Genomic DNA, 10,400 nt, shown 5'->3' on the forward strand with positions numbered 1-10,400 from the left:
CAGTAAACTGGATCTTAAGAAGCTGCTCTAATAGAAAAGCATGAAGAGTGACAAGAGCCTGGACTATTCTGAAGGAGTGCTGGGGCATCCCTGACCAGCGCGCCCCTGGCCCTGGGGCATCCTTGAGCAGCGCACCCCTGGCCCTGGGGCATCCCTGACCAGCGCGCCCCTGGCCCTGGGGCATCCCTGACCAGCATACCCCTGGCCCTGGGGCATCCCTGAGCAGCGCGCCCCTGGCCCTGGGGCATCCCTGAGCAGCATACCCCTGGCCCTGGGGCATCCCTGAGCAGCACACCCCTGGCCCTGGGGCATCCCTGACCAGCGCACCCCTGGCCCTGGGGCATCCCTGACCAGCGCGCCCCTGGCCCTGGGGCATCCCTGACCAGCGCGCCCCTGGCCCTGGGGCATCCCTGACCAGCGCGCCCCTGGCCCTGGGGCATCCCTGACCAGCGCGCCCCTGGCCCTGGGGCATCCCTGACCAGCGCGCCCCTGGTCCTGGGGCATCCCTGACCAGCGCGCCCCTGGTCCTGGGGCATCCCTGAGCAGCACGCCCCTGGCCCTGGGGCATCCCTGACCAGCGCGCCCCTGGCCCTGGGGCATCCCTGAGCAGCATACCCCTGGCCCTGGGGCATCCCTGACCAGCGCGCCCCTGGCCCTGGGGCATCCCTGACCAGCGCGCCCCTGGCCCTGGGGCATCCCTGACCAGCGCGCCCCTGGCCCTGGGGCATCCCTGACCAGCGCGCCCCTGGTCCTGGGGCATCCCTGACCAGCGCGCCCCTGGCCCTGGGGCATCCCTGACCAGCGCGCCCCTGGTCCTGGGGCATCCCTGACCAGCGCGCCCTGGCCCTGGGACATCCCTGACCAGCGCGCCCCTGGCCCTGGGGCATCCCTGACCAGCGCGCCCCTGGCCCTGGGGCATCCCTGACCAGCGCGCCCCTGGCCCTGGGGCATCCCTGACCAGCGCGCCCCTGGCCCTGGGGCATCCCTGACCAGCGCGCCCCTGGCCCTGGGGCATCCCTGACCAGCGCGCCCCTGGCCCTGGGGCATCCCTGACCAGCGCGCCCCTGGTCCTGGGGCATCCCTGACCAGCGCACCCCTGGCCCTGGGGCATCCCTGACCAGCGCGCCCCTGGCCCTGGGGCATCCCTGACCAGCGCGCCCCTGGCCCTGGGGCATCCCTGACCAGCGCGCCCCTGGCCCTGGGGCATCCCTGACCAGCGCGCCCCTGGCCCTGGGGCATCCCTGACCAGCATACCCCTGGCCCTGGGGCATCCCTGACCAGCGCGCCCCTGGCCCTGGGGCATCCCTGAGCAGCACACCCCTGGCCCTGGGGTTCGGTACCTCTGCCCTTCAGAAGCAGCGCTGTCCAGACAGGCAGAATATCTCCTTCCAACTGGTTTTTAAACTTACATGTTTTTCATTGACTTACAAGGTAGCAAGTTTCCATGAGATTTTTTTCATGCACCCTTATTTTTAGTTAACTCTTCCTCTTTCCCCTTTTGTTCCCTACCCCCACTCCCCATTTCTGCTTAAACTTTCCACCCCCCAATTTTCTCATTTCTGCTGTGATATCACCTACATTTTCTTCCTGTCCCTCCCTCAAGGCAGCCCCACCCTAATGGTCCCTTCCGTTCCCTTACTTTTCCAGGTGTTCCAGCTTTCTGCATCGTTCTTCCCCCTCAGGACTGTTTTGGTCACCTAAGGTAGGTCTTTTGTGTTTCCGTGCAAATCTCAATAATTTCTTTTTTCTTTGATGAATGACACTGTATTGAACCCATAGGCTGTTTTTGGTAGTGAGGTCATTCTTGCAGCCTGTTACCTAAAAGGAAGGAGTGTCCCCTACTTTGGATGTTCCTCTTTTGAAACAATGCACCCAAGGAACTGGAATTTCACCTCAGGAATCTCACGCAGCAGAGGGAAGAAAAAATGAAAACCTAAGCCATGTATGTAGCCAGAGGAGAGGTTTGTGCTCTGCAAAGAAGGCGCCTTGCCAAAGAAACTCGAGCCCGGACAACGATGGGTCAGTGAGTGGTGAGGCCACACCTTGACCAGTAGTGATGAACTGTATATAACTCTAACCCTTCTGCCAGACCCGGAAGGCGGACTTGACAGTGGTAAGAGACGGGAAATAGGTGTTACAAGATCTCTTTTTCCTCCTTCCCAATGTAGAGACGATGAATAAAATTTTCATCTTTTACTTTCACTCTTGATGTAGCATTTTTAGTTGGCTTGCTAAGAACTGCTGGCTGAGCCTGGCTTGTTGGAGCTTCTAGGGCGCACAGGCTTTGACCCCAACATTAATAGTATTCTTACAATATCAATTCCTATAATTTGTCATTATGTTCTCTCCATCTTCTAGGTCATCTTCGGTTTCTTCTGTGTTTTCCATGTTTCAGTGTAAAGCTCTTTTAGTTCTTCAGTTAGGTTTTATTACAAGAAGTTTTTGGTTTGGTTTGGTTTGGTTTTCTGTCGGGGGAAATTGTGAATGAGGTTGTTTTCCTGATTTCTTTCTCACCACATTTGTTATTGGTCCATAGGAAAGCTGCTACTTTTTCTGTGTTCATTTTGAACCTGCCGCTTTGCTGAGAGTGTCCATCAGCTCTAAGAGCTCTGAGTCTCAGCCATAGAATCTCATCAGCAATGAAGAGGGCTCTGGCATTTTCCTTTTCTGTGTGCATTCCCGGTTACCTCCCTCCCTCCCCATACCGATCTAGCTAAGACCTCAAGCATTGTATTGAATAACAGTGGGGGATAAATGTTTTTGTCTTATTCCAGATTTTGGTACAAATGCTTTGAGGTCCCTCACCCCATTTAACCCCATGTTGACTGTAGGCTTGTTGTTTATAGTCTTTATTGTCTTGTGATGTTTCTTTTTCTTTTCTTTCTTTTTTTATTTAAGATGAATGACATTTATGTATAATAACATCCTTCCTGACGTGGTTCAAATGTTATCAAGGGAAAAGAAAACAAAACCCATACAATTAAAACTCACCATATTCTAGTTATTTTTTTCCTTCTTTCTTTTTTTTATCCGAATACGGTTTCCCCTCCCTCTGCTCTTCCAAGCTGCTCCCTGCCTCCTCTCCCATGCGGATCTACTTCATTTCTTTCTCTCCTTAGACAAAAATCAGGCTTCTAGGAGATAACACCAAAGCATAGCAAAGTAAAATCTACTAAGATAAAATGAAAACCATTCTATTGAAGTTGGATAAGCCAAGCGTGATACATTTTCTTGTATTCATAGTTTCTTCCATGTTTTTAATCATAAGGAGGCGCTGAATTTGTCTAAAGCCTTTTCAACTTCTATTAACATAATTATGTAATTTCTGTCCTTAAAGCTATTTGCATTTATTGATTTGCATTAGTTGAACCATCCAGTCATCTCCAGAAGGGATTGAACTCACTCGCAGTGAATGATCTTTCTGGAGTAAGAAACCACAACAACTCTGTGAGGAGGCCATAGTGCTCACACATTTACCTGAGCCACAGTGAGCAGTGAGCGGGGTGGTGCTGGTCCCGGCCGAGTCTGGCTGAGTCTGCGGTCAGGTCTGTTCCTTCTTCTCGTCCTCCATAAAGGAAGAAGCTAAGCCTGAAGGTTGGCTAGAAGCAAAGATGGAACTTACACGCATCTCCACAAGCAGAGAAGCCCAGGAAGCAGCTGTCTGCATGGTGCCAAGTCTGACTTAAACAGCCTCCCTGTGAGAGGGCCTCTCCCTTTAACGGAGCTAACAGAGAGAAAGTGTTCAATGCAGGTCACAGTGAACTTGAACTCTAAACGCACCACCCTCAGTAAAAGGCTTCTCACTGTTATCTGCATCAAGCTGATGGGCGAATGGGTTTCGTCGACCTTTTGTTGAAAAAGATCCAAGGAGTGTGGATTAAGGAGGTGCCTACTACGCAGGAGTCTCAAGCTTCTTGTTTTGGAGCTGAAAAGAAATGCTGGCTAGTTTATACTTGGTTGTGAAGATTAAATAGGTTAACTCTGGAATAGCCCTGACCGCAACGACTGGCACAGTGTAAGCATCAGTGACATTACCATGCTGTCCTCACATGGCGAGGCAAGTTGTCTCCTGGTGGTGTTGCCTCACGCTTCGGTGTGTGTCCCGGAGCTAGCGCGATGCCTTGTGAAGAACAGGGGTTTAGTCACAAGTGTGCGTCAACACTCTGGGCTCAAAACAATATCCATGCACATAGCGGGACCCATCACAGTGTCAAGAAGTCAGGACACACTTCTGTCAGGACTCCACTCCGCGGCGATAAAGGAATGCGAGCTCTCTGGTAGAGCACCGTAGTTGTATGCGTCCCTCCATCCGAAAGCTTTGCTGACCTTAGCTGTGCCCTGTCCCTCTATCTGTGAGGGATACAAGTTAAGATCGCAGTACATAACTGCACGTAACTTTCAGGCACGCAGCCTTGCTGGAGGAAGCATGTCACTGGGAGGCAGGCTTTGGGGATTCATGTAGGCCTGCCATGTTTTCAGTGTGTTCTCTCTTTTTCCTGTGTGTGGTCAAGGAGGTTCTCTCTCAGCTGCCCACTCCAGCTGCCCACTCCAGCTGCCTCCTGCCACATCCCACTATGGGTTCTTCCCTTGGGATTTGAAGTCAAAGTGAACCCTTTTCTAAGCCGCTTTTGGTAATGGTGTGTTAGTACAGCAGCAATAAGTAACTAATGCAACCATATAGGGATAAGTGTGCATGGATATACATATACATACACATATACATATATATGTATATACGTATATCCTACACATGCATGCTTACAGTAAAGCTCAATTTATAAATCAGACACAGTAAGAGATGAACACCAATTACTACTAATATAAAAAGAACAATTGTAAAATAACACGCTGAGGTTACGTAGATTTTTTTTCCTATTTTATTCTTTTTTCAACCTTACTGTACTGTACTCACTCTTCCTGTGATGGTATAAAATGCTACAATGCCTGTACGATCAGATAGAGCCAGATGAATGGCACAAACATAGTGATGCTGTGTCAGGTACCACTGATCTTCTGGAAGTTCAAGGCTCATTGTGGCTTTTCTAAAGGGCCTTGTGCCTACCAGTGCACTCTGAAGCAGTGGCCAGTAACTGCATGAACAGATGTAGGAGCAAACATGGTCTGAAGCATGTCCTGACTTCCGGGTTAGCACCGTGCACTTCCGGGTTAGAACTGGTCACTTCCGGGTTAGTACCATGCACTCTCCATGAGTGTGAGCTAACTGTCTTATACCAGGAATCCCCGGCTCCCACCTAGTGTGGCTTTGTGGACTGAACTTGAAGTGACTGCCTGCAGGGGTTTTTCAGAAACTGACTATGACATCCAGCTATGATGTTTTCCATGAGATCTGGAGATATATATCTATCATGTGCTGTCATCTGGCTTTTATTAAATTGCATCAGTAGAAGAGTAATTCATACTCTGAAATATTACAGCCCTGCTTTTTACATAGCGAGGCACTAAACTGAAAACAGTTTTGTTCTCTTCTCCTTTCTTTCTACTTTGCAATTTTTCTTTAATGAGCAAGGAATACTTTTATATTTACAAAAAAAAATAATTAAGATTAACTTATCCCCGAAACAGAAGCAGAGACAGAGACTTTGAAAACCATACTCTGCCAGCTCTGAGGACCACAAAGTCCTCTCCCTCACAGTGTCCACATTGCCTGAACTATGGTGAGCTTGAGATGGGCAGCTGAGATGACACCTGCATCCCATCACTAGACGTTCAACTTCTGAACACCTTCCAGATTGAACTCTAGGATAAGTGCCTGATGGCTGTTCCAAAACTGGGCTTCTTCCACGTGAAATGATAACATGACATCTCCTTGGCCAATTACGCATGATAACGTGACATCTCCTTGACCAATCACGCATTGAACACCATCTACCGTCAGGCAAAATGACGGGTACCAAAGATTCGAAGAGTGTTTCTGCCTCTACTATACTAACAAAGATCCATATAGAATCAATATTGATCAGCCAGGAGGTGAGTTACATAGAGGGAATATCTTACAGAGGCCAGAAATTTTCAGTGGTCATAACTTTACAGTGAGCATTTGCTAAGCGTACAAGTTGTGGGTGGGTGATAGAGGTAAGTAGTGATAAGGGAGGCCCAGCAAAAATAAAAATATGTATGAACATGGCATAGATGAGGCTACCCCTCTCTCTCTCTCTCTCTCTCTCTCTCTCTCTCTCTCTCTCTCTCCCCATGGATGTATGTGCTATGCATTGTTAAAGCAGTGTAAAAAAAAACTATTAAAAACACCTGCTACCATCAAAGGTATGTTCTTTAAGTCTATATGGGAAGCACTCCTAATATTCAGTTAATTCTTGAAAGAGGGGGGAGATGGGGAGGGAGGGAGAAGAGGCGGGACAAAGGTAGCAGGGCTTGGGTATTTGACTCCCTACTTAGAGGTTTGATTCTGTCCATGACGTTGCCCTGAACAAAAGGACTCTTGAGTCTAGCAAAAGCAGGAGTGCCCTGCACCAGCTCTAGGCTGTCTTTCTTGGCTCACTCCATGGATACCTTGAGACAGCTATGAGAAGACTGCGGCTGGTCACCCCAGCTCCTGAAGACACAGCCTCAACCCGAGCTGTTTGAAGTGGTCTGCGCCATATCTTTTACCATCACAGACCCTGACAGGCTCCAGATGGCCCTGAAACCATTTCCACATTGGCCAGAGGCAGAGCACCTCCCCTGGCGGAAGGACCGCTACGGCCGGTGCTGAGAGATAGCACCATGATTGGGCAAAACCAGAAACCTGGATGCCTAGGGTTGGTGCTAAGAAGCAAGGGTGTATTGGCCCAAATAAGCAGCCACAGCTGGGCCCAAAATAAATGGCTGTGACTGGTCCAAACACTACTGCTCATGGTCACTTAGTCATCTGGGAGACATCTGGGCTTTGGCTTCTGAGCTCGGTCCATTGGCAACCACCACTTGACAGCTGAAAAAAGGGGTGTGGGACTCTCCCACCTGGTAGATGACCCCATCCACCCGCCATTGGTCCAACAGACACTCACCAAATGATCCTGGATATATCCAGCACAAATTTCCCAAGTGGCCTGCCGAGTGCCGGATCCTGAGCAGATATGGACTCTTGGTTCACATACCTGCCTCTTCCCTACAGAAAGGGAGAGAGAGAGAGAGAGAGAGAGAGAGAGAGAGAGAGAGAGAGAGAGAGAGAGACAGGCAGAGAGACAGAGAGACAGAGAGACAGAGACAGAGAGACAGAGACAGAGACAGAGACAGAGACAGAGAGACAGAGAGACCAGCAGGTAAGAGGGCTAGTCTCATGCCAGAGCTAACCTGTCTGAAACCTCCAGGGTTACCTTGAGACGACTGTGAAAAGCTTGCAGGCGACTGCCCCAACTCCTGAAGATGAACAACAAAAAAGTCTGTTTATCCCACACAGTCATGCCGGAGATAAGTATTCCAAGTCATCCCAGCAGTATCCAGCGAGCTGCAGAGGTAGGGCTGCCTGACTACAGAGGCAGCTGGACAATTGGAGAGTAGTCAGTTCAGGAAGAAGGAAAGCAGAGAAGAAAAAGAGAGAGGGCAGAGAGGCAATAAAAGGCTGTAAGGAGCCAGAAAGGAGAACCTGCAGGCCCTTCCTGGTTACCACAAAAGTTTTAGAAGGCAATCGAGGGGTCCCCACACCCAAGACCTACATATGAATGCTATTAGCTGTGGCTTCCACCTGTCTAAGGTGGCTGGCAACTACTGCCAAACACAGAACGCAACAAAAGCTCTAAGGACCAGTATTTAAAGCACATCTCCTTGCCTTATCTTGGTTTCTACCCACGTAGAACAGTGGTTCTCAACCTGTGGGTCATGACCCCCTTGGGGGGGGGTCGAGTCAATTTTTCATAGGTTTCCCGTAGATCAGATATTTACATTATGACTCATAACAGTAGCAAAATCATGGTTATGAAGTGGCAATGAAGCAATATTGTAGCTGGGGGGGCGCTCACCACAACATGAGGGACTGTATTAAAGTGTCACAGCATTAGGAATGTTGAGAGCCACCAATGTAGAGCAATGGGTGCCTCCAACAGCTGACTAGTACTAAAAGCGTGAAGCGAAGCAGGGGCCTGAAGAGATGGCTCAGTGTGTCAGAGATTTGCTATGGATTCAGATCCCCAACACCCACATAAAAAGCCAGGCACAGCTATGTGTGCCCATAACCCCAGTGCTGTTCAGGGTAGAGACAAAAGAACCATGGGGCCCACTGACCAGCCTGTCTAACTAAAGAAAGAGAATGAGACCCTGTCTCAAAGCACTAAGGCAGAGAGTGATACGGCAAGACACCTGACAGCCTCTGTACACACGTAAATGTGGGCACCCACACGTCTTCTCATACCACATACACACACACACACACACACACACACACACACATACACACACACACACACACACACACACACACACACACACAAAGCGCTGACTTTTGTGAAAAAAAAAGAGGGGAGGTATGAACTTATTAGCATACCATACCAATTGTCAGGACCACCAAGATCTAACTCATAAAAGGTCCTCAAAGACATAACAATCCTTGTCCCATGGAAGAAAGCAGGCTTATAAATAGGCCACCATGCCCTCCAATTCTATGAAACACTGACCATCCCAACCATGCAGGCAAGAAAACATGGCCATGTCCTCCAAAATTGCTGGACCATCAGAAAGTCGCTTTCCTGCCTTTTGGTAAATACCGAAGTCCAAGGCTGCCCATTCAAGGAGAAACTGTACATCTGATTAAACATGGAAACTCTGCTTTTCTGGATATTCTTTTCCTTTCCAAAAATAAATTACTTTTCAAGACACAGGGGACAGGCAAGTACTTTCTGCATAGAACACCAATAGCAGAGTCATGAGCCCCAAGAATCAACAGATGGGACTACATGAAAAAAACATTTTTTAACTCTCTTTGCAGCAAAGGGAGCCCTCAGTGGAGCACACAGACAGCCCACAGGAGGAGAGAACGTGTTTACTGGCTGTGCTTCAGACACAGGGCGAACACACAGGACTTACAGAGATGCGCAGAAGGGCTCTGTATCCTGCCACTGAGATATTTGCATATCTGTGTTTACAGCCACTTTACTCACTATAGCAAGGAAGTGGAACTAAATAGGATGTCCATCACCAGATGAGTGGTTAGTGCAAGCCTGACGGCACACACAACAGAACATGATTCATCTGCAAAGAGAGCGCAATCCTCAGGGAAACGGACTCAGAATTATAATATTAAGTGAAGTCACCCAAACTCGGGAAAAAAAAAAACAATAAAAAATGTTCTCTCTCATAAGTAGATCCTAACCTATAATGTATACATATATGTATATGAACAAACCTACATGTGCATACAGCATAACATATAGAAAGGAGACCTAGAAAGGGTGATGTGGAGGAGGAGGAGGGACGGGACCGGAGCAGAAGGAGCCAGGAGTCACTCAAGAGGATAGAAAACTAGCTTTGGTGGGTTTGGTTGTTTTTATTTTTAAGTTTTAACTCTGCCATGGTTCTGTCTCTCCTCTCCCATTCTCCCTCCCTCCCTCCCTCTTTCTCCCCCTCCCCCTCCCCATAACCACATAAAAATGCAATTGGCAGTGAGGTGTATACTCATATAACGCTAAGCAAAAAGTCGGCAGCTTCAGAATGGCCATTCTAACCATACAGAAGCTGCTGCGCTGCGTGGGGTTTGGACTGAGCGAGGGGCAGGCCTGCTTTCATTTGTGTGTCCACTTAAAGAGATTTTTTTTTACTTAGAAAAAAGAAGAAAGTGCAATCAGTGCCTTAACCACCTAGACTGCTAGGAAGGTGAAGGGAGGAGGTTTCGCAGCCCCAAGCTGCCTTGTACCATAGAAGCAAGAAATAAAAAACTGAGCCCATTCTGATCTTTGCTGAACTCTCTTGAAACGTATCAAAGAGAATCCCAAACGCCTAGCCAAACCCCCTCCCACTGCCTTTCATAGATCACATTATGGCTTCCCTCTCCTCCCAAACCCTTCACTCCAGCTGCTCCCCAACTTGCCCCCCTCCCTCCCCCCCCACCCCACCCCACTTCTTGACTTTACCCCTCCTGTGGCTGGGAGCTCTCTCTTCCCTCCTGAGGTAAATCAGTTTCGCCTTTCTGGCCCCTGCTCCAATCACCGCCACCGCTGTATTTTTATATTTGTGGCAGAAGTTTAATAGGTGGGTTGCAAGGGACCAGAACTGCCCTGGAGAAGGATGAGTTTCCTTGTGTTGTACTTCTAGGCCTGCCTGGCTGCTTCCTTCTGAGAGCGCGCCCACATTTTAGGCTACTGCTAGCTCCAAAAGCATAAAAGCGGCATCGTCAAAGCGCCATGCAAGTCCACCTTCTCTAGCTGACTCAAGTTTGTCCACAGCAAAACTAAGCC

The 10,400-nt window shown here is 49.2% G+C and overlaps 1 long non-coding RNA gene across 1 annotated transcript in view; it reads right to left on the reverse strand.

Moving 5' to 3' along the window:
- LOC311597248 overlaps positions 1-10,171 on the reverse strand; it is a 58,766-nt gene extending 48,595 nt beyond the window's left edge. Inside the window, exon 1 of the long non-coding RNA XR_014779148.1 lies at positions 10,077-10,171. This is a non-coding gene — a long non-coding RNA (uncharacterized lncRNA). The remainder of the gene's footprint in view (positions 1-10,076) is intronic.
- Positions 10,172-10,400: the final 229 nt, after the last annotated feature.

The sequence above is a fragment of the Acomys minous genome, assembly GCF_964271855.1.
Source record: "Acomys minous genome assembly, chromosome: 1".
NCBI lineage: Eukaryota > Metazoa > Chordata > Mammalia > Rodentia > Muridae > Acomys > Acomys minous.